The sequence below is a fragment of the Harmonia axyridis genome, chromosome 5, assembly GCF_914767665.1.
Source record: "Harmonia axyridis chromosome 5, icHarAxyr1.1, whole genome shotgun sequence".
Classification (NCBI taxonomy): domain Eukaryota; kingdom Metazoa; phylum Arthropoda; class Insecta; order Coleoptera; family Coccinellidae; genus Harmonia; species Harmonia axyridis.
Genome location: NC_059505.1, coordinates 43,238,420 through 43,262,640, shown reverse-complemented (window position 1 = coordinate 43,262,640; position 24,221 = coordinate 43,238,420). Strand labels below are relative to the sequence as shown.

General features: G+C 37.6%; 1 protein-coding gene across 3 annotated transcripts in view; it reads left to right on the top strand.

Moving 5' to 3' along the window:
- The window catches only part of LOC123680790 (complexin), a 330,085-nt gene that overhangs the window by 22,594 nt on the left and 283,270 nt on the right, over window positions 1–24,221 (top strand). The window contains exon 1 of one of the 3 annotated variants that reach the window (XM_045618868.1): window positions 11,244–11,498. The exons of 1 other annotated variant lie outside the window; for it this stretch is intronic. The gene's annotated coding sequence lies outside the window, so the exon portion shown is untranslated. Of the gene's footprint in view, window positions 1–11,243; window positions 11,499–24,221 lie in introns of those variants that run through there. One more of the 3 variants, XM_045618872.1, reaches the window with a different exon arrangement.

Genomic DNA, 24,221 nt, shown 5'->3' with positions numbered 1-24,221 from the left:
AAATAATCGTTCTGTACTTCTGCAGAAACGATGATGGCCAGAACGTTACAGTCAATGGTGATCGGTATGGAGCCATGATTGATAACTTTTTCATTCCTGAATTGAACAACCATGATGTCTAGGAGCTGTGGTTCCAACAAGACGGCGCAACATGTCGCACAGCTCGTGCCACAATCGATTTATTGAAAGACACGTTTGGTGACCGCCTAATTTCACGTTTTGGACATGTGAATTGGCTTCCAAGATCTTGTGATTTAACACCTCTAGACTACTTTCTATGGGGCTTTGTAAAGTCTATGCGGATAAGCCACAAACCCTTGACCATTTGGAAGACAACATTCGCCGTGTTATTGCCGATATACGGCCACAAATGTTGGAAAAAGTCATCGAAAATTGAACGTTCAGATCGGACTACATCCGAGCCAGCCGTGGCGGTCATATGCCAGAAATCATATTTGAAATGTAATGCCACAGGATTATCTTGCGGATAAATAAAATTCATGTCAATCGAATAATCCATCGTTGTTTTATTGCAATTTAAAGTTCTATAGCTCTAAAAAAACACCCTTTAACAACATTCTTAGTGATGGGAAGAAGATACGACCATCTCCTCAGATGTCATCTTTATGGGTCGCCTATCACCGCCTCCCGTCCTTGGAACACAGAAATAATTGGGAAAATTACAATCCCGCTAAGCGTACCAACCTAGGAACGTACCTATACGTTGGTACCACCGTCGACTCTCACTAGCGCGACTCGCGCGAGTTTTGTAGGTGAACCAGTTCGATGAGGACGGAACGATTAGCTCGGTTATTGGGTAATTTTTCGCTCTTTTTATTGCGTTTAATTGATACCGATTTTTGTGCAATCCCTAGGCGCATCATCGCGGTGGTGTTTCGCAACGCAACGTAAATGTTAGAGCGTTCGAGGTTGGTCGCGGGGATCCTGCCCAGAAGATCCACGCCGGTTGGGTTCGGTTCTGTACGGGTAACTTTCCATGTTTGAGTTTGATTTATGAGGGGACGGGAGAACGGTCGAGCTGGGCGCGTGTGTGGGTGGGACCTTTAGGTTCGAGGATACGCACGATGGGAATTTCTGATTATTTTGGATTTAATCGGTGTTTTCTTGATGGAAATCCATTTTAAATCGAAAATTAAGTGACAGTTGCTATATTTACACTTCTACAGAGTGAGTGTTTACTATGAGACGCCTCATTAATCTCGAAAACGTATCATACGATTTTTATACATAGGCGTACAACTTTGCTTCTGCCATTCTTTTCCGAAATTCGAGGCTTTATTGTAAAAACTGATTATACATTTATGATTCTAAGTATTGTCCATCGCTGGACATGACTTTCTTCCATTTTTCGGGCAGCGCACAAAACCTGCGTTGAAAAAACTGGTCATCTTTTGACGCGATCCACGAATCGATCCAGTTTTCTACTTCTTCATAAGACCGGAAGTGATGGTCAGCCAGGCAGTATGCCATTGATAGAAACAAGAAATAGTCCGAGGAAGCAACGTCTGGAGTATTCGGGTGGAGTAGGACTTCCCATTTCAACGTTTCCAAGTATGTCTTGACGACTCTCGCAACATGGGGTAGAGCATTGTCTTGCTGTAAAATCACTTTATCATGTTTCTCGCTGTATTGCGGCCGTTTGTCTTCCAATGCTTGTCTCAAACGCATTAATTGTATTCGATAACAATTGCCTGTGATTGTTTCAGTCGGTTTTAACAACACTTAATACACTACGCCAAGCTGGTCCCACCAAATACTGAAGCATGACCTTTGAACAGTGAATATTCGGTTTGGCCGTCTACGTGGAAGCAAGGCGGAGAGATCCCCATGATTTTTTGCGCTTGGGATTATCGTGATGAACCCATTTTTCGTCTGCAGTCACAATGCGATGCAGAAATCCCTTCCGTTTTTGCCTTCTTGCAAGCAGCTGTTCACAAGCAAACAAACGCCGTTCAACATCTCTCGACTTCAACTCGTACGGCACCCAATTTCCTTGTTTCTGAATCTTTACCATGACTTTCAGGCGTTCTGAAATGGCTTGTTGCGTTACCCTCTATGATCTTGCCAACTTTTGTTGCGTTTGACACAAATCTTGATCAAGTAATGCCTCCAATTCTCCATCTTCGAAAACCCCTCTCTCTTCCACCGCCATGCTGGTCTTCGACGTCATAATCACCTTTCTTGAAGAGTTGAAACCACCCTCGGCACGTTCTTTCACTAATAGCGGCCTCTCCATAGTTATTTGAGAGCATTCGATGAGCTTCAGTTGCAGATTTCACAAATGACGAGAATTTGGATCGTAACTGAGATGTTTTTAACCGAGAACAACTTTATGATGCAGACATAAATTGAATAATATTCTGATGTCATTATGCTTACAAATACCTATGATACATGTTAGCTTCTTCAGAGTTTACATTTTCTATAGGTCAAATAATATCTTGTACATGAATACTTTTCAAAAGTATCTTTGGTAGTAGATACTGACAAATCAGATGTCAAGTTTTTCAGTAACTACATATTTTCCCCACCATTATCAATCAATCAAAATAAACAACAAAATCCCACATTGAATAATTGATAATCAAGGAAACATATTTGCTTTATTTTCCGAAACCTCCCATTGAAATTCAATAGCGGAAGCTCTTAAAGAAGAATACTTTTATAAGGAATAATCGAATTTCCAACCATCAGCGAACTTCCTCATCAATGCTAATGAAGGCACCTAACTTGACGACATTCAGAATATTTATCTAATGTCAGATTGGTCAGATAGCTTGTTTACCAACATTATAATTTATGCATAAATGATAATGGCGGGAATATCGATCCGACTTGAATTTATAATGAAAACCTACCAGACGGAACGACTGACTTGTTCCTTGGCTTCTTTTGTTATCTCGATAAAAACCTTCGGTTGAACGAAGTGTTTCCATAAAGAAAAACACTGTGCATTTGACACTGTATGAGGTTTATCTACAACATAACTAATATTAGGCCAATTGAAAAGTCCCCGGTCTGATGCACAGGTGGCGGTACTAGTATTAAATCCATATGATTTTTTAGTTAGTACCAACCTTCAAATGATACCTGTCAAAATTTGACAACAGTCCGACCATTAGTTTGTGAGATATTGCGTTGTGAGTGTAGCTACTTTTGTTATTTGAAAAAAGATGGAAACAAAAGAATTTCGCGTGCTGATTAAATATTGCTGTTTGAGGGAAAGAATACAGTTGAAGAAAAATCTTGGCTTGATAAAGAGATTCCGGGGTCTGCACCAGGAAAACCAACCATCATTGTTTGGTATGCTAAGTTTAAACGTGGTGAAATAAGCACCGAAGACGGCGAACGCAGTGGACGCCCAAAAGAGGTTGTCACCGACGAAAAAATCAAAAAAGTTCACAAAATAATTTTGAATGACCGTTAAGTCAAGTTGATCGAAATAGCAGACATTGTGAAAATATCATCTTAACGTGTACAACATCATATCATTCACGAATATTTGTCCATGAAAAAGTTGTGTGCAAAATGGGTGCCGCGCGAGCTCACAATCGATCAAAAGCAACAACGTGTTTATGATTCTGAGTAGTTTTTGAAGCTGTTTAAGTGCAATAAACCTGAATTTTTTCGTCGATATGTGACAATGGACAAAACATGGCTCCATCATTTCACTCCGGAGTCCAATCGACAGTCAGCTGAGTGAACTGCACACAATGAACCGAATCCAAAGCGAGGAAACACAACAGTCATTTGGCAAAGTTATGGCATCAGTATTCTGGGATGCACAAGGTATAATATTCATTGATTACCTCCAATAGGACCAGACCATCAACAGCGGTTATTATATAAAGTTATTGGATCGTTTAAAGGATGAAATCGTTGAAAAACGGCCCCATTTGAAAAAAATGTGCTGTCTCATCAAGAAAATGCGACTTGTCACAAATCAATGAAAACAATGGCAAAATTGCATGAATTGAGCTTCGAATTGCTTCTGGATCCACCGTATTCGCCAGATCTGGACCCCAGCGACTTTTTCCTGTTCTCAGATCCCAAAAGAATGTTCGCTGGAAAGAAATTTAGCTCCAATGAAAAGTAATCGCTGAAACTGAGGCCTATTTTAAAGCGGAAAACAAATCGTACTACAAAAATGGTATCGAAAAGTTGGAAGATCGCTATAATCACTGTATCGCCCTCGAAGGCAACTATGTTGAATAATAAAATCGAATTTTGCCAAAAAAATATGTTGTACTATGGTAGACCGGGAACTTTTCAACTGGTCTGTTATCTCATAAGCTACAGCATAAATTCACCTGCATGAAAAAAGTTCAACAACTTAAAATGTCGAGCCGGTTTTGGAATGAACAGTCATTAAATGATTCCTCATTTCAATGACAGTTCAGTTCACGAAGTTCAGTAGAAATTCGTAAGAGCTGTAAGATGTTTCGTGCTTCTTGGAAGATCCCTAAAAACTTTGTACCAAAACTTTTGGGACATACAAAGTCTGACTAGTTACACCGCACATAACTTAAGAACAGCTGGACCTATTTTAATCATGAATATTATGAATTCATCTCGCTGTTCTGCATTTGAGAGATAATTTTTCCTTAAGTAGCATCAGATAATCAATCTTCAATTAATCCTAGCATGACAACTCATCATAAAAGTCACTTCACTCTTTCCCCATTAAACCGTATTAACAACGGTCATTATACAAAGAGATTTTTTCTCGATTAGACGGACCGGTGTCATCTCCAGACATTAGATATGGTCTTGTTATTTCAAAACAGCACGCGAATTAACGAAGGTAACAAGTGTGTGGTGTTCAGCTCTTTCAGTGAAAGGCTACCTGGTCTTATAATTTATAACCTCAATAAAATCACCTAGCTCCGTGTGCGCCAAACGCGCAGCGTTTTTCTGCGTTGCCCAATCGGGGTTTTTGAATAGAAGACGGTTTACGGCGTGCAGCATCCTCTATACGATCTCTGATGACCGCATTTTGTATCTACACCTTTTGGCGATTCGATTTGATATTTGAAAGTAATGTTATTTTCGTTTTCGACGACGCGATGTGTGGTCTGTTGATGGATGTTGCTGCATCTGAATGGGTAAATGAATACAAGTAAAAAACGTTTTGGGAGGTATTCGAGAGAATCATGGAAGTTTCAAAGCGAAAAAATTAGGTGGCAATTGACAATGAGCAATTCTACAAATTTTTTGGTTTTTGGGGTGACGACTTGAAGTCTATTGAATCTGTTAAGCTTCAGATTATACGAGGTTTTTTTTGTTAAGGTATTTTCAGGAATTTCAAAATTTTTTCCCCATTTTCTCACTTTTTTCATATATTTGATAGTTGTTCCCAAACTTCAGGGGTATATGTTGTATTGCAGACATTCAACTGAAATATCTAATATTTTTGGTAAACTAGACATGAATAACAGCTAATTCAGCATCTAGTTTATTATTCAGAGCGATAAATTATAGAGATGTTGATGCTTGAGACAATTAGACGCTAGAATTATATACGGGTTGATTAAAAAAATTTCCGTCGACCTCATTTCTAAAGAAATTAAGGAATATTGGATTGGAATAGTGTATGAGGTAGATGTATCAATGACGGTGAGCATATTTTGTCGATTGAAGACAATTATTATCTGAGATCGGCATGTGTTAACGGTCGTGATGCATACATTGTTTTTTGAATGATCCCATTACTTTACCTTGATTTGAAAAATTCAAAATATATACTGGGTGATTCCCCGGGATAGCTTATAAGACGTTCATGAAAAACTGATCATGATTTTGAGCTGAAAATTTGCATATTGAGGTTTGAGACAATGATCTTTCTCCCTAAAATATTTTTAGATCTCTACAGCTTCCGGTTATACCGGAAACAGACTACTACTTTCTAATTTCAAATGTCACAACCAGTATATTATTGCATCATTAGATAGCATTTTTGATGACAATTTCGGAAATATGCCACACCTTCGGTAAAAACTCAACGATTCATGAGTTAATGGAATTCTCATGCTTACAATGTAACGAGTGCTTTTTTTTGAGGTATATAACTTTAAGTTGACCTGTAGAATGGTGTAATTATTCAATAAATAAATGAATAAATAAATAAATAAATGAATAAATTACTCTTCAAGATGGCGACCGATTTAACAGCTGTCAAATGATTTATTTTCAGTTTGGTTTGGCAATTCATCATGAATAGACTCACGTCTGAACAACGCTTGAAAATAGTGCAATTTTATTTCGAAAATAATGGTTCTGTGCGGAATACGTATCGCGCACTACGTCCATTTTATTTTGTTTAGCGATGAAGCGCACTGTCCAGGAGCTGTGGTTCCAACAAGACGGCGCAACATGTCACACAGGTCGTGCCAATATCGATTTATTGAAAGACGCGTTTGGTGACCGCCTAATTTCACGTTTTCGACCTGTGAATTGGCCTCCAAGATCTTGTGATTTAACACCGCTAGACTACTTTCTGTGGGGCTATGTAAAGTCATTGGTCTATGCGGATAAGTCACAAACCCTTGACCATTTGGAAGACAACATTCGCCGTGTTATTGCCGATATACGGCCACAAATGTTGGAAAAAGTCATCGAAAATTGGACGTCCAGATTGGACGTCCATCCGAGTCAGCCGTGGCGGTCATATGCCAGAAATCATATTTAAAATGTAATGCCACAAGATTATCTCGCTGACAAATAAAATTCATGTCAATCGAATAATCCATCGTTGTTTTATTGCAATTTAAAGTTATATAGCTTTAAAAAAACACCCTTTATTTATGATAACAATGGAACAAATCAACAACATGTTCAGATATGTAATATTCATAATTTGAATGATATAATGCTTACAATGTATTTTATTCTCAGTTCCCACGGACATATTCAATTGATATTGCTCATTAATGGAAGATCTCATGAACAAAAAGAAAAAACTCGTTATTTCGAGGTCGATGGGATACAATACAAACTAGTTTCCCAAAAATCCACAACAACTGGATTCAGAAAAGTCCCTCAGAAATTAATTTCTTGTTATTGTCAACATAAATATCGATGTTCTGCAGATAAGAAGATCATGCCCCATTTAATTTTTGTTTTTACATAGGTATGTACGATCTCGAGGATATTATGTAGCTTTCTCACTGCCCGAGAAATAAATAATCGTAGTTGGAACAATGTGTTCTAATAATAATGACTGGAAAGGTAACACTGGCGTGTTACCTTTCGAGCTCCGTTTCTTGGTGTGGTGGTATTTATATTTATTAAGCGGTCACGAAACGTCATTTATATTGCAATTTAATTGAGAGCTATCAATAACGCATTTGCGGGTTTCATCTAGTCACTTGGGGAAAGCGGTGAGATGAGTCTTTGTGCATATAGAAATCTATGGTTGACAAATGATGACCTGAGAATAAAAAAACAAAAAGAAAATGGAATGTGTTAGGTCAATTATACATCAGTGACACTTATGACACATTTTATAAAACGCACTCGCTGTTAACTGGAGAAAAGTTGTAGAGTAGTTACTGCTAACTCCAATACTGAAGAAAGTTTAATTATTATTAGAGAAAGAATTGAATCCAACATCATTCTGATATTGCATACGTCATGATAGATCAATAGGTGACCTATTGAGTGAGTTTAGGACCAGGCAGCAGCCTAGTGGAAAAATTGTCACCGGTTTATTATTCTGAATTTATCGTATGTTGTAAAGGGTGTTTTTTTAGAGCTATAGAACTTTAAATTGCAATAAAACAACGATGGACATGAATTTTATTTATCCGCAAGATAATCTTGTGGCATTACATTTCAAATATGATTTCTGGCATATGACCGCCACGGCTGGCTCGGATGTAGTCCAATCTGGACGTCCAATTTTCGATGGCTTTTTCCAACATATGTGGCCGTATATCGGCAATAACACGGCGAATGTTGTCTTCCAAATGGTCAAGGGTTTGTGGCTTATCCGCATAGACCAATGACTTTACATAGCCCCACAGAAAGTAGTCTAGCGGTGTTAAATCACAAGATCTTGGAGGCCAATTCACAGGTCCAAAACGTGAAATTAGGCTGTCACCAAACGTGTCTTTCAATAAATCGATGGTGGCACGAGCTGTGTGACATGTCGCGCCGTCTTGTTGGAACCACAGCTCCTGGACATCATGATTGTTCAATTCAGGAATGAAAAAGTTAGTAATCATGGCTCTATACCGATCACCATTGACTGTAACGTTCTGGCCATCATCGTTCTTGAAGAAGTACGGACCAATTATTCCACCAGCCCATAAAGCGCACCAAACAGTCAGTTTTTCTGGATGTAACGGTGTTTCGACATACTCTTGAGGATTAGCTCCACTCCAAATGCGGCAGTTTTGTTTGTTGACGTAGCCATTCAACCAGAAGTGCGCTTCATTGCTAAATTAAATGAAATGGACGTAGTGCGCGATACGTATTCCGCACAGAACCATTATTTTCGAAATGAAATTGCACTATTTGCAAGCGTTGTTCAGGCGTGAGTCTATTCATGATGAATTGCTAAACCAAACTGAGAATAAATCACATGACAGCTGATAAATCGGTCGCCATCTTGAACAGTAATGCCAACTTAAAGTTATACACCTCGAAAAAAAACACCCTATAAATCAATAGGTAACTTATTGAGTGAGTTTAGGACCAAGCAGCAGCCTACTGGAAAAAATGTCACCGGTTAATTTTTCTGAATTTATCGTATGTTGTAGAACAAAAAAGTCTTAAGGCCTAACTCAATCCTATGACTAGTTTTCTAAATACAGGGTGTCGAAGTTGGAATATGGCATTTCTTTAAAGTAACATTTCTCGTAGGAAAACATCTTGAATGAAACAATTTCCAAGAACAAATATTGCTAACCCATAAGGTAATAATTTCAAAATGGTTTTTAATATGAATTATTGTTAGATACGCGATGATTCAAACATTATTCAAAAGGAAGTTCCTTTAGTTCATAATTCATTCTGATGTAATTAAAAGACTCATGAAGTTTAAGTGCTAGAACTTTGCGGTAAAAAGTATTCTATTAAATGTCCTTGGATTTTGGTCTATAAATTCAAGGATTGTACCAATGGCTTTTTGGCAATGGTTTATTTGCGCAGTCTCAGACTTATGCCAATAAGCCTTAGACCATCGAATGATTCAATAGTAACATAAATAAACGATGCAACACCGAAATATCACCTCATTTATGCAATTCCACTATCGAAAATATCGCTAATAGAATACGCTTGAACCATCAAAGTCCTAGAGGCAATTCACCAGATGTGTTGTTCCTCACACAATTCTCAAATGTGTACTTTATAACTCAATAAACACTTTCCTATAAAACATCATGTTTATTGAACCTTTAGATGTTGCAATATTCTCGATATACACTTCATTACATAATTATTATTGAGTAGGTAAGTGTGCCTGTCTCGAATTTCATGATAACTGCTAGATTATCTCGGTTCTGATGTTAGGTAATTTTGATAACAATAATTTGGATTGAGTAAATACTTTAGTAGGTATCCGCCAATTTTAAAATAGGGAAATGTTCGGAAATTTCGGTTATTCAGTTGATCGGCTCACTGTTCTTCGTATTGGATGCTAATTTTAGAGTTTTAGGTACTGAATACGTCGTAAATATTTGGTATCGGTACTTTTATATCGTGTAGAAAAAATTCACTTTCAAATTTGTGCGTAATACGAGTCGTGCAACTGAATAATGTCGTCTACGAATTATCCTTAAATTTTTCTTAGTATTCACAAACGTGCACTGATTGGGATAAAACAACTGAAAAATTTTTAAACGTAAAAATCATACATAGAGGTGCAGTAATGGCCATTTCAAATTGTATCATACCCATTTGAAAATACGATATAAATAAGTCTTTAAACTCATTGAATATAAACGTATAGTAGGTAGTAACGGGTGTTTTTTTCGAGGTCTATAACTTTAAGTTGGCATTACTGTTCAAGATGGTAACCGATTTAACAGCTATCAAGTGATTTATTCTCAGTTTGGTTTGGCAATTCATCATGAATAGACTCACGTCTGAACAACGCTTGCAAATACTGCAATTTCATTTCGAAAATAATGGTTCTGTGCGGAATACGTATCGCGCACTACGTCCATTTTATTTTGTTTAGCATTTGGTGTGAAGCTAATCCTCAAGTGTATCTCGAAACACCGTTACATCCAGAAAAACTGACTGTTTGGTGCGCTTTATGGGCTGGTGGAATGATTGGTCCGTACTTCTTCAAAAACGAGGATGGCCAGAACGTTACATTCAATGGTATCGGTATAGAGCCATGATTACTAACTTTTTTATTCCTGAATTGAACAACCATGATGTCCAGGAGCTGTGGTTCCAACAAGACGGCGCAACATGTCACACAACTCGTGCCACAATCGATTTATTGAAAGACACGTTTGGTGACCGCCTAATTTTCACGTTTTGGACCTGTGAATTGGCCTCCAAGATCTTGTGATTTAACACCGCTAGACTACTTTCTGTGGGGCTTTGTGAAGCCATTGGTCTATGCGGATAAGCCACAAACCCTTGACCATTTGGAAGACAACATTCGCCGTGTTATTGCCGATATACGGCCACAAATGTTGGAAAAAGTCATCGAAAATTGGACGTCCAGATTGGACTATATCCGAGCCAGCCATGGCGGTCATATGCCAGAAATCATATTTAAAATGTAATGCCACAAGATTATCTTGCGGATAAATAAAATTCATGTCAATCGAATTATCCATAATCTTTATTGCAATTTAAATTTCTATAGCTCTAAAAAAAAACACCTTTTACTATATTTATCGTTGATTGCGATGTATAAAAGAGTTCTTTCTTATCAGATGAACAAGAAACAAGGGATATTACAATGAATATTCAGTTCTCAGGCCCCGAAAAATCCGGAAAAATTCCGAAATAATTCATACGATTTTCAACAACTTTTCAACAAAGAAAAATTGGATTTTCTAATGATTTTTCACGTTTTTTTCCAGCAATCTTCTATAATTGTCGTTTACGTCTGAACTACAACAACCTCCTAAGGCCCGTTTCACACGCGAGCCCCCCTCCCGATGCCCCCTCCGGAAGAAATACTCGGCTCATTCCTCCACCAGGAGACGAACAACACAAGGGCGCGGAAAAAATCAATATGCCCGACGATTCACCCCGCAACCGCTAGATGGAGACGCCGTCCGCATCGTGCCAACGTCGGGCCGCGTCAAGATCGGACCCGCTCGTGTCCCGAACCCGCCCGAGGCCCGACTCGGCCGTCTGGCCGTCCGCCAGAATATGCGCAATCAACCCGACGGCGCGGCGTGCTTTCAGTGCTATTTCGTACCACTAAGTTGGCAACTGTGTCGCTCCCAGCCTGCTGCCGTTCAGAGAATCCGACCACTGTTGGAACCGGGGCCCCCCTTCTGGTGAGTTTTTTTCGCTTGATCGCATCCAGCGCTTTTGTTGTCGCGCGCCACTGGCGCCTCGCCGGACCCCCCCTCAAAACGGGAAAATCGTTACGAGTGTTGTAGATGTAGTTGAAACGTTTCCGCACACGTTATCGTGAGTTTCGGGCGGTCTAGGTTAGGTTTTTAACGGCGAGGATCAATCGGTTGATCGTGCGTGCGATCAAGGTTGATTTGCCGTGTGCTGTTCAGGTGAACGTATCTGTTATTCAGTCCGATAATGATTCATTAGGATGTAGGCGCGTTAAAACCAGTAATTTTGCAAGATGCATTGTTCTGTGGTCGTCGTGAATGGGCATGTTTGAGCGAAATGTCATATTTCTATGTGCAATTTGTTTATGTTAATAGCCAATTAAGTAACAACCTTTCGAGATGTATGTCGCTCAGGCGCATTCACCATAATGCAACTGCTACTTTACTAAATTGTGTTTTTAGTTGATTGCCCAGAGTTTTTGAGAAGAAATATCGCTTTATCGTGAAGGTTTCTGAGGAATCAGGAGATAAATGACTCCTTCGAGCAATTTAAGTTTACGTTCTGGAATGTACACCTTTTTTAAGTCGAATCAGTCAAAAATTATAGGTTTAAAGGTCCTTAATTGACTCTAGTATCGCAGAAATCTAGCTAATACTAAGTAACCTCTGAAGATGTTCACTCTAGTAACAGGCCAATTGAAAAGTCCTCGATCTACCATAGTAAAACAACTATTTTTTGGCAGAATTCGATTTTATTATTCAACATAGTTGCCTTCGAGGCCGATACGGCGATTATAGCGATCTTACAACTTTTCGATACCATTTTTGTAGTACGATTTGTCTTTCGCTTCAAAATAGGCCTCAGTTTCGGCGATTACTTCTTCATTGGCGCTGAATTTCTTTCCAGCGAGCATTCTTTTGAGGTCTGAGAACATGAAAAAGTCGCTGGGGGACAGATCTGGCGAATACGGTGGATGCAGAAGCAATTCGAAGCCCACTTCATGCAATTTTGCCATTGTTTTCATTGATTTGTGACACGGCGCATTGACTTTAAACGATCCAATAACGCTATATAATAATTATTCATAATGTCTGCTATCTAGATCAACTTTACTTTACTGTCATACAAATTTATTTTGTGAACTTTTTTGATTTTTTCGCCGATGACAGCCTCTTTTGGGCGTCCACTGCGTTCGCCGTCTTCGGTGCTCATTTCACCAAGTTCAAACTCAACATACCAAACAATGATGGTTGATCTTCCTGGCGCAGACCCCGGAAACTCTTCATCAAGCCAAGATTTTGCTTCAACTGTATTTTTTTCCCTTCAAAAAGCAATATTTTATCAGCACACGAAATTCTTTTTTTCCATCTTTTTTTAAATAATAAAAGTAGCTACACTCACAACGCAATATCTCACAAACTAACGATCGGACTGCTGACAAATTTTGACACGTATCGTTTGAAGGTTGGTACTAACTAAATATCATATGGATTTAATACTAGCACCGCCATCTGTGCATCATACCGGGGACTTTTCAATTGGCCTATTAGTAAGCGAAACGTTAGGTTGAAGCCTGACTAGACAACGGATAAAAATTGTTTAAGATTTTCAAACTGAAGAACCCAACGCGCAAACATCTTTCACATTTGTCCTGACAATGCGCAAATTTGTGCTTGACCAACCATTTCTAGTATCATTCGTTATTCACACGTTGGTATCCCTGAAAATCTATCACCAATGTCATTTTCACGTATATACACCCACAACTGTTCACCCTGAAAATCAAATATCACGGAACATAGATCAGTTTTTATCCATATTGATTCATAAGCTCGAAAATATGAGAACTCTCGGCAAACACTTCGAACAAATAGACATAGCTTACGAACGAATGACAACTGACACTAATGACATATGTTCACGGATACCAACGTAAGAATATCAAATGAAGCTACCCTATGCTGCCAAGTCTTATCCTGTAAATTATGCATACTTGATCCAGGCTTCCTTTTGTTTGAAATATTTAGGGGTTTCTGATGGGGGATATTAAGCAGTTATTAAGAATTCCAGTAATGAGGATTTGGATAGATCTTTGGGGTTGTTCATTTCGTGTACCGAGATATTCGTGAGTTGGGTTTTCGGTATTGGAAATATTCCGTTTGATGTTGATGTGATATTAATACAAATTATCTGGGGTAGGTATAGGTGAATTTCTAAATTATTTGCTGCCGAAAGAAACGAATATTTCAGTAGTCAATAATTCTAGTTTTTCTATAGTCTGCCCAACTCATTCGTATTTATTTTTTCTTCGCTAATAAATTCTTCAACTTTTTGTGTACAATCGTTTACGTTACCTTCAATTCAATTATTTTCAAATATTTTTTAAAATTTTGATGAATTACTGACCTAACTCAGATATTTACTCAACATCAGCACTAGTACTTTTGTATCGTGTAAAGAGAATTCACTTTCAAAAATATCTACAATACGACAAATAGTGGGTAAAATTTCTCTCAGTAGTCACAAATGGGCAATGATGATTTTGATGAACAATTTTACAATTTTTAAACGTTGTTGAGGCATGTTCCTTTCCAGAATTGGCATAACCTACTGAGCACAAATGACATAAAAATGTTGGCAGTGTTGCCATTATAACCATTTGAAATTGTATCATTCTTATTGAAAAAACCTGTACTTTCACTTACAGCAGCAATATTTTCGGTCAAGCATGCATTTGAATGATGAATGAGCCTTAAGGTCCAGTTTCTTCGAATGTTTTCGCTGTTTCACCAATTGTACGACAGTTAAACCAAGTATGATCATAATTGAATTGCCCAAGACAACTTTTACTGCTTAGTGCAACATATTATCCTCATCCAGTTACCTTTTGAGATGAAGCAGACGTAATTCGAACCATACAAACTAATTCTGACCCTGTAGAGGGTACTGCAGTCTCTCATGTGGTCAATATCAGTTTCCCTCGATTAAACAAAAGCGTACAATCAATTACGATCAGCGGCGACATCCTCGAATGAATTAATTATGGGAAAGCGGCTTCTAAACCGATGTGATCAAACGAATCCATCAAACGATGTCACAATCATACCCTCGTTTTGTTCTGTGCATATTCGACAACGATTATTGTTGTTCCTGTTTCGAATTACGGATTGCTGAAGGGATTATCCGGAGATTTCGTTTGATCCTTCGTCAAACGTTCACCACATCATTCCGATCGGTTGTGCACGATTGATTGCACATCTGTCACCGTTCGGAAAGACAACTGAGAATTTTTTTTAGATCGATGTAGATATTTCGAAACTTTAGGACTAAGAAATTAGAACAGTTTGTAAGATAAAGGGAATAATCCTGTAGAACCTTTAAAAAACTGAGATGCCGAAAAACAATCACAAGTAAATATTATACATACACTGTATCCGAAAAGTATGGAACAAATTCATTTTTAGCTAAACAGACCATTTTAAGAAATAATCCTGAAACACGTCGATTTTTCATTTTAATTTACCCTATTTTAGAATAATAATCTAATATATAGGGTAAATTACTTTCGAGTGATGACGTCACCGTCATTTTTTTAAATGGAACACCCCCATTTTGTCTCAATTTCCCGATTACTCTAGCTGAGCTGATTCCAAAAATGTATCACAATTGGTACAGGAAGGACAAAATACATTAGTTTTGTGTGTGCTCATGAAGTAACGCGTAACATTCTTTATTAGTTTAATTAACAATATTATCAAAAATAATTATTGTCTAGCGGCAATTGGTTTGAATGTAACAACCTGTAGCTTGTTATATTTTTAAATCAATAAAAATGAGCTGTTTCCAAACATATTTGGTACTTGTGGTCTAGCAGACAGATTATGAAAGAAATTATTCCTTATCAATTAAAAAAAAAACATAGTCGTCTAGTTTTTTGTGAAATGTCATTATTTGTTTAGTAATTTATTGGTGTTCAATGACAGTTTAGCACTACAATATTTTTGGTATTCGTGAATGTTTCAATTATTGCTTAGTTTTAATTTATTATTTTTGTTCTCCCTGTAACAATTGGAATCAACATGTGATACATTTTTGGAATCAGCTCAGCTAGAGTAATCGTAAAATTGAGACAAAATGGGGGTGTTCCATTAAAAAAAACTGACGGTGATGTCATTACTCGAAAGTAATTCACCCTGTATAAAAGATTTTTATTTCAAAATACGGTAAATTAAAATAAAAAATCTACGTGTTTCAGGATTATTTCTTGAAATGGTCTGTTTAGCTAAAAATGAATTTGTTCCATACTTTACGGACACAGTGTATAGACTTCTAAATAATGATCAACTCCGAAAAAGTAACTCCTGAATAATTTATAATGATAATACAATGAAACTCAAGTCTGGCGAGTCTGAGATCTTGCTATTCCATATAAAAATGAGAAATATGAAATGGAGCAAGCCGCTTCAGTGCACCTCACATTTTTTTTATATCTTCATCACGGAAATAGCCAATAAAACTATCCCATACGCTGGGTATCCGTATTAGAGTTCTCTGGCGTCCAACAGCGTACGGAACAAGACCAGGTGCTGTGCCCAGATAATGAAAAAACTTCATCTCCCCGAGGGTCATATTTTTGTACGTACGATGAGCGATAGAGGAAAAACTGAAATTTGGCAGTGGCCCCGGGCAATATAAATACATGCATCGCATGTTTGGAATATAATATGGATGCTGATGGCCGATGAAGCCGGATGAGCTTTTTGCTGGTTCAGCAAAAAACAGGAAAAACCGTTATATGTTCTTTATTCTGATCTGATTCAACTGGATGTTGTGGAAGTCTTTTTAACACTTAGAAAATCAATAAGATTCTTTCTGATAATGGTAGAATCGTGGCTGTATTGGACTGGTTAATAATGATTGATACAAGTTCTATACTTTGTATGTTTTTACTAGGGATTCACGGCTTGGCTTGATTTTCAAGCTACTTGGCTTTTAGCTTGACTTGATTTCAAGTCAAGTCAAATTAAGTACTAGATTTTCACTTTCATTTATTAAACTAATTGTATTAAAGAACCGAAACTATCAACTTTTTTGAAATAGAAACATAAATTAAATCATTATAAATCATAACAAAATGAAAAATAAAGTTTCTTAATTTCGAGAAACCTCCAGATTTTGTTTGATTTCATAATTTTACATCCAGGATCTGAGACACATGAGGCATCTTATAGATTTATCGCCTAACCTATTGCGGGTTTTTGTAACTGTAAGAGCAGCTCTGGAAAATTGTCTTTTAAAAGGAGCTGAACATGTTGGCCATTCTGGCTGAGATTTGAAAGATATTCCTGAAACTACCAAAATCTACCAATATATTTCATAGAAATGTGAGAAAACTGCTAATAAAGTAACACTGGCGAATGCTGCAGTCTCTCGGAGCCTGAAGTTTTTCAATATTGAGAAACCTCCATCCAGGATCTAAGACACATGAGGCTTCTTATAGATTTGTCGCCTATAAGAGCAGCTCTGGAAAATTTTCTCAACAGGAGCTGAAGATGCAGGCGTTGATAAAAAATACTTGGCCAATTTGGCCAAGTTGGGAAAGATATTTCTAAAACTAACAAATTCTACCAATAGATTTCACAGAAATGTAAGAAAACTACTAATAACGTCACACTGGCGAATGCTTCAGTCTCTCGGCGCTCGAGGAATCCCCATATTCAGTCCAAGCGCGCACGAGATTGCAGAAATATATGCCGTGCGACGCGTGCATATCAAGCTCAAGTAATATCAAGTAGCTTGATATCAAGTCAAGCAATAAACATCTAAAATCAAAGCAAGTCAAGCTCAAGTTTGTAATTTTTCACGAGCTTGATTTTCAAGTCCAGTAGTTGGTTGAAATGTCAAGCTACTTGGCTTGATGAATCCTTAGTTTGTACAACTACAATTAGATATAAACAATTTGGGGAATTTCATTGTGTAACCACGCAGTTTTGAACTTATTTCAAATTCATCTTTAGACACTGAATGCTAGAATGTATTCTTGACTCCTTCGTTTGTCATTCTCTGTATCTGCCAGAAAATCTCGAACATCCCAACATCACTTGGTACTACAGAATGGGAGTTGTATTAAATATTCATCCTAATCAGATCCAATCAACACTTGAAGTCACAGTTTCATCCACAAGTTACAACGTCTAGCTGCATCCACCTCCAACCTACTAGCACCACGAATACCAAACTTGTCCCCTCCTCTCCAATTCGAACCACGCCAATGATTAATAGCTTTTTTTTGCGTATGATCCTCCACTTGATTGATGAGCATATTAATTAGCATCCAGGGGATGAAATATCGACGTTTTCGGATGCTGGGGACGTGAATGTATTAATCTTTTGTCGTGCCTGATCTTTCAGACAGGAAGTGGCGAGCCGTTTGAGGATGCTGGTTGCTTTGAAGAACGAATTGGGGATTACTGAAATATGTAGATGACTCCCAGGGGTGTCTTTGCGGGTCGGATATCTGCTATTGGGGCGCGGAAAACCTTTGTAATGACTTGCCTCCATTTGTGTCTGGAGGGGAGTGGAGGCAGCGTTGGATGTTCGACTTGGAAGCATAAAGGTGGTTTTTGGATATCAAAGTTTGCTGTCGAGCTGAACTGAACTGTAGTCTAGTCCACGGAATTTTGATCTATTTGTACCTAACACTTTTTTAAAAACGATAATGTCTCATTTGGGTAAACATAGATAGGGGAAGCAAATGCCATTCTCAGTAAGCAAATTTTGTCCCCAACATGAACTATCAAATTTGACATGAAGCGTGCGAAAATGAAAACATATCAGTGATACGATATTTCACTCAATTCGCTTGTTTCTCCACAAAGAACGCACTCCTTATGTCCCATAGAGAATCAACGTTTCATATTAACTCAAAATATATTGGAATAAATTCCTAAATATCAAAAATTTAGAAAACAAACTTTAAGCGCGCCATAAGACAAGAAACAACCGATGACACTAGGAGAGCAAAAGTTGCCAAACCTTGGATTTCAGCAGGTAGATACAAAAAATAATAAACATTCTGCTTGTTATAAATTCGACAATTAGGAAAAATATCGCATTCGAAATATACAAAGGACCCCGCACGTTTAGTACGGAAAATGGCTTTCCGTGAATTTGGCTGAATTTTTGATATGTTGTAGTTCTTGATGAACTGATCAGAAAAGTCCTTAGCCACAAAGCTCAAAAATGGACAGTTTTCGAGATATGGAGCTTTGAAAATGGATTTTTTGCAATTTTTGGGGTTTTTGCTCATCAATCGGGGAGCTCTCATTTCTGGTTTTGATGGAATTTGGATGTTCGGCGGCCAGAACCCGACTGAGAAATGATCTACCTTGGTTATATTAGGCACCGCCATCGATAATTTTTTATACACTGCTCCACATTGGCTATGAAATGAGATATAAAATCCAAGATCTTCCATACATCTTTTCAAGCCACAAGATGACGCCAGAATAATTCACATGACCGAGAAACGACATATTGTGAGATTTTTTTAAGACAGGCCATAATATCTGAATCCTCATATATCTGATGTCCAATAATATCAAATATGTCAGCCGAAATGTTCATAACCAGGCATCGCGGGCTGTAATGGGGTAAATGGGAAAATCATAATCATATTTCCTCAGGGGTAACAATTGTGATCACTATTGATCTCATTTACATATGATATGTGATTTGTTTCTCACAAATCTCGATAATCTGACAATGGGGTGCCAAGACATTTTCCTTGGAATGTCTCGAAATTGATGATAGCATCTCACAGACAAACGAATCCGTGAAAATGTCTGCAGTTTTGATGCAATATAGTACTATACGGGTAGAATATAGAAGTCCAAGTGTTGGAAGCTAACTATGAATGGAACATCCGATATTAACCCACGAATTCTTGAAAATAATTTTTTTTTTCTATGAACTTTTTGAACTTCACACATACGAATGAATATTATCTAATGATATGATCGTTGGCTAAATGAATGAGTAGATCAATCGAAAACAATATAATAATGAGAGTGACATTCATAATAATAATAACAATAATGATAATAAACAAAAAACAATTTGAAATTATATTAGCAATCGCAAGAAATCATTTATTATAGAATATTATGAATCGAATCGAGGGCAAAATTATCATTATTGTTATTATTATTATGAATGTTATTCTCATTATTATATTGTTTTTGATTGATATACTCATTCATTTTGCCAACGATCATATCATTAGATAATATTCATTCGTATGTGTGAAGTTCAAAAAGTTCATAGAAAAAAAAAATTATTTTCAAGAATTCGTGGGTTAATATCGGAAGTTCCATTCATAGTTAGCTTCCAACACTTGGACTTCTATATTCTACCCAGGTAGTACTATATTGTATCAAAACTGCAGACATTTTCACGGATTCGTTTGTCTGTGAGATGCTATCATCAATTTCGAGACATTCTGAGGAAAATGTCTTGGCACCCCATTGTCAGATTACCGAGATTTGTGAGAAAAAAATCACATATCATATGTAAATGACATCAATAGTGATCACAATTGTTATCCCTGAGGATATATGATTATGATTTTCCCATTTTCCCCCATTAAAGCTAGCGGTGCCTGGTTATGAACATTTTGGCTAACATATTTGATATTATTGGACATCAGATATATGAGGATTCAGTTATTATGATCTCTCTTAAAAAAATCTCACAATATGTCGTTTCTCGGTCATGTGAATTATTCTGTGTGGCATGAAAAGATGTATGGAAGATCTTGGATTTTGTATCTCATTTCATAGCCAATGTGGAGCAGTGTATAAAAAATTATCGATGGCGGTGCCTAATATAACCAAGGTAGATCATTTCTCAGTCGGGTTCTGGCCGCCGAACATCCAAATTCCATCAAAACCATAAATGAGAGCTCCCCGATTGATGAGCAAAAACCCCAAAAATTGCAAAAAATCCATTTTCAAAGCTCTATATCTCGAAAACTGTCCATTTTTGAGCTTTGTGGCTACGAACTTTTCTGATCAGTTTATCAAGAACTACAACATATCAAAAATTCAGCCAAATTCACGGAAAGCCATTTCCCGTACTAAACGTGCGGGGTCCTTTGCATATTCAATCATGAATTACTAAAATAAATATATTTCGTTCAATATAATATACATTCATAACGATATAGTGAAATTGTAGATTTGAAAATATATCACAATCCGACAACTTGATCTAACCATGTTGGGGACATGTAAAAATTGGCTATACTCCCTCTGTCTATGTTCATTACTCTATGGGTTACATGCTGCTTTTGAAAGCCATGTAGTAGTAACTGGTGATGTTATTATTATTTGCCTTTTGTTGTTTGTTTTGGTAGGGTTACGAATTGGGCAAGTTTATTCTGCTCCTTTTCTTATAGAAGATTCCTGCAAAAATTTTGTGGAAACACCTCTACATCTGTCTCTTTCGAATGTATTCTGACTGCTTCACATGTTATCGCCTAGCCTCTTTCCTGTGTTTTCATTCATTTGATCGGCTATCTACGTTTCATCCGATAACAGTATTTTGTCAAGGTCGGCGAGGCCACTAGACTATCGTTACACTCATTTGATTTTGTTTGCTATTATCTGATGAAATTCGTTCAATTTCTATCAATTGTGAATTCAGGGTAACTTGGACATTATCTCTGATTTGGCGACTTTGTATGAGTAAGTGAGAGTTATTTTATTGAGTACATTTCCTGCTTGAATATCATGAAGAAAAATTTATTTTGACATATTGTTTTTGATGAAAGAGAAAATTATACAAGGGGAACATCCCTACTCGTTTATTTTAGAAAATTTATTTGTTCAATGGAGGTTTCTTCTGTAACTTATAAACTGACATTTTGGGCATCTGCAAAGGTTAAAGTTATAAATTGTTTACCACTGAAAAAACCCTTAAAGTAGAGTATCAGATGAAAAACCAAATAGATTCCAGCTAAAAAGACTAACATTTTATGACTCTTCCGTACGGAACTTATACAGATTTCTTTTCTGAGCACTTGTGAGTAATGGTGAGCTCATCTTGTTCAAAAATTTCAAATCAAAATTAATTTCAAAGATTATATCGAGTGGTATCCCAGATAGGCTTATTTCAATAAAGTTGTAACCACTCTAATTTGAAGAATCTCGATAAGTGTTGGATGAACATTTCGACAACCATGTTGCCATCTTCAAGAACAAAAAGTTGCAGACCAAGTTGCTTCTGAAGATGACAACAGAACTATCGAAATGTTGGTTGAACAATTATAAAGCTTCTTTATATTAAAGAGCGGTACCTATATCTTGGGTAGAATATTATGTCAACTGTGAACTCGAAAAACTGAATCTCATTGTTCTTGGGGACTTGGGCACTTGGGGATTAACATTCACATGCTTCTACAAGTCAAGGTTTGAAAAATTCGAATAATATCATGTATGTTTCTTGAAAAAAGAACTGAAAACTCAACTCTTTTTTCTTTTTAAAACCTAATCAAGCGAATTTTCTCCAGGGATGTATCTGAAGTCAATCAACATCTGCAAAAACGTTTCCAGATACCTCCCACATTCCAAACTCCTCTGCGTCAGCAGAATCCATCAAACGAACCAACCCCCTGTCGAAAACAAAGCGTCGGAAAATAAATTACCTCCTCACCGCTAATTACAATCGACGAATGCCGAAAAGAAAAAACTGCCTGCGTCTTCAGCCCCACTCTAAATCCCTGGGAGGGAAGACCCACCCTCCCGATCAATTTGATTATATAGATATATATCTGAATAGCCGGCTCTCTCCCTTATCCTCGCTATATATCAACCCCTCAGGACTATCTCGGGACCCGCTGCCCGATATTTCCTTTGTTTCTATGGATACCGTGGATCCTACGGGTGATGTATTGACAGGTGATATAAATTGCCTTTGGAATATCCGAATGAGCAGAGTTTCTGGAGAGGAGCCGGCTAATCCTTGAACGCTCGCCTGATTTCATTCGATTCTTCAGTCTTAACCGGTTTTGGGAGTCGGAATAAATTTATGAATTTGGTTCAAGCTGTCGACAATATTTGATTCGGAAACATCATTAGTCACTATCGTTAGTGACTAGTTAAGTTATTTTGTGAATTTATCCATTTCGTACACAGACTGATCAAAATTAAGGCCAAATTAAGGCTATTCATAACATACCATAGACCAGAAATCCTCTAACTGGTAGGTAGAAACCATATGGAGTCTTGAAAAGACAGTAAGATCATGCTAAGGTCCTCGAAACCACATACTCAAAAGTCCCTGGTAATCTGGGGGTGCTTCAATACCCTTAATCATCTGACTAGAGGCAACTAGGAGACTCTGTTGTAAGTGGTAGACAATAGTGGCATTGGAGGGCGATGAACAAAACGATGAACAAGCCAATGAACTTGCTGAAAGGATATTCAGCTTGATGATCTGAATCCTGAGCGCTTAAAAAACCTACTGTACTGCAGTTCGGCAAAGGGAACTCAGGAATGAGATCTCATTGCAGAGAATCATCCTTACTTACTCAAGAGAAGACTTCAGTTAAATTCTCTCCGACCTGCAGAAATGAGCTTTGACTATAATTTACCTCCTCTGCCCATTTTTACTTTGTGTTTCCGATCACTAGAGTATAATCCTATCCAATTGAGAGCTTGTCCCCTAATCCCATGATCTTCAATAATAGTTCTTGATTTATTGAGTCATAAGCTTTAGAAAGGTCCAAAAATATTGCTAAAGCTAACTCACTTCTTTTTATCCACCATCGCCTTTGTGAAATCAAATATGGCTGTTTGAACCGATCTACCTCTCAAATAGCCATGCTGAGTTTTTGAAAAGAAATTGCACTCATTAAGGAAGATGATGACTATCGTGCTCATTGCAAGCTCAAATATCTTTGAAAAACTTGATGGTATGCTGATGGGCCTGTAATTTCCTAGTTCTTTTGGATCTGCCCTCTTCAATACTGGCTAGATGATTGCGATCTTCAGTTGCTCTGGAACAGACATATTGATGAGGTATGACAAGCTGATGTAGCTATAAGAATAAGTACTCTTTATATGCCGTACAGTGTCGGTAGATGAGATTCGCAGACCCTACTGCCAAACGGACATGGAAGCAGGTGAATACATAATGTGTGAAGGTCCAGAATAGGAAACCTTTTAAAGGCAAGGCAGTTCTAGGACCTCACATAATAAAATCCAAGGCTCCTGCTGTGATTGACCTGCTCTAATATCAAGCAATGGCAAACGTCGCAGAATCCCTTCAACACAGACCCAAAACGGTTCCCCCAACTTCCCAACGCTTTTCTCCCCTCCTAACCAATTCAACGAATCCCTTCCCCCATCAAGGATACAATATATCCTCTTCTCGATAACAAGTCATCTGTCACACCTCGCTCAAATCTCAACGGTCTCACGTTCCACAACAAACGCCTACGTCGTTAGGCAGGTATATATATATATATATATATATGTATGGAACCGAAGCCTATAGATTTGCATACTTTCCCGACTCCTCGGATTCCATTCGGGGAGAGTTCTGTTTAAGTTGTTAGGCTTATAGAGTCGCTAAGATTGGACGTGACGATACAGGGTTTATTCTGTTGACACTCTCCTACCGATGGGGTGTCTCTTTCTCTCTTGAAC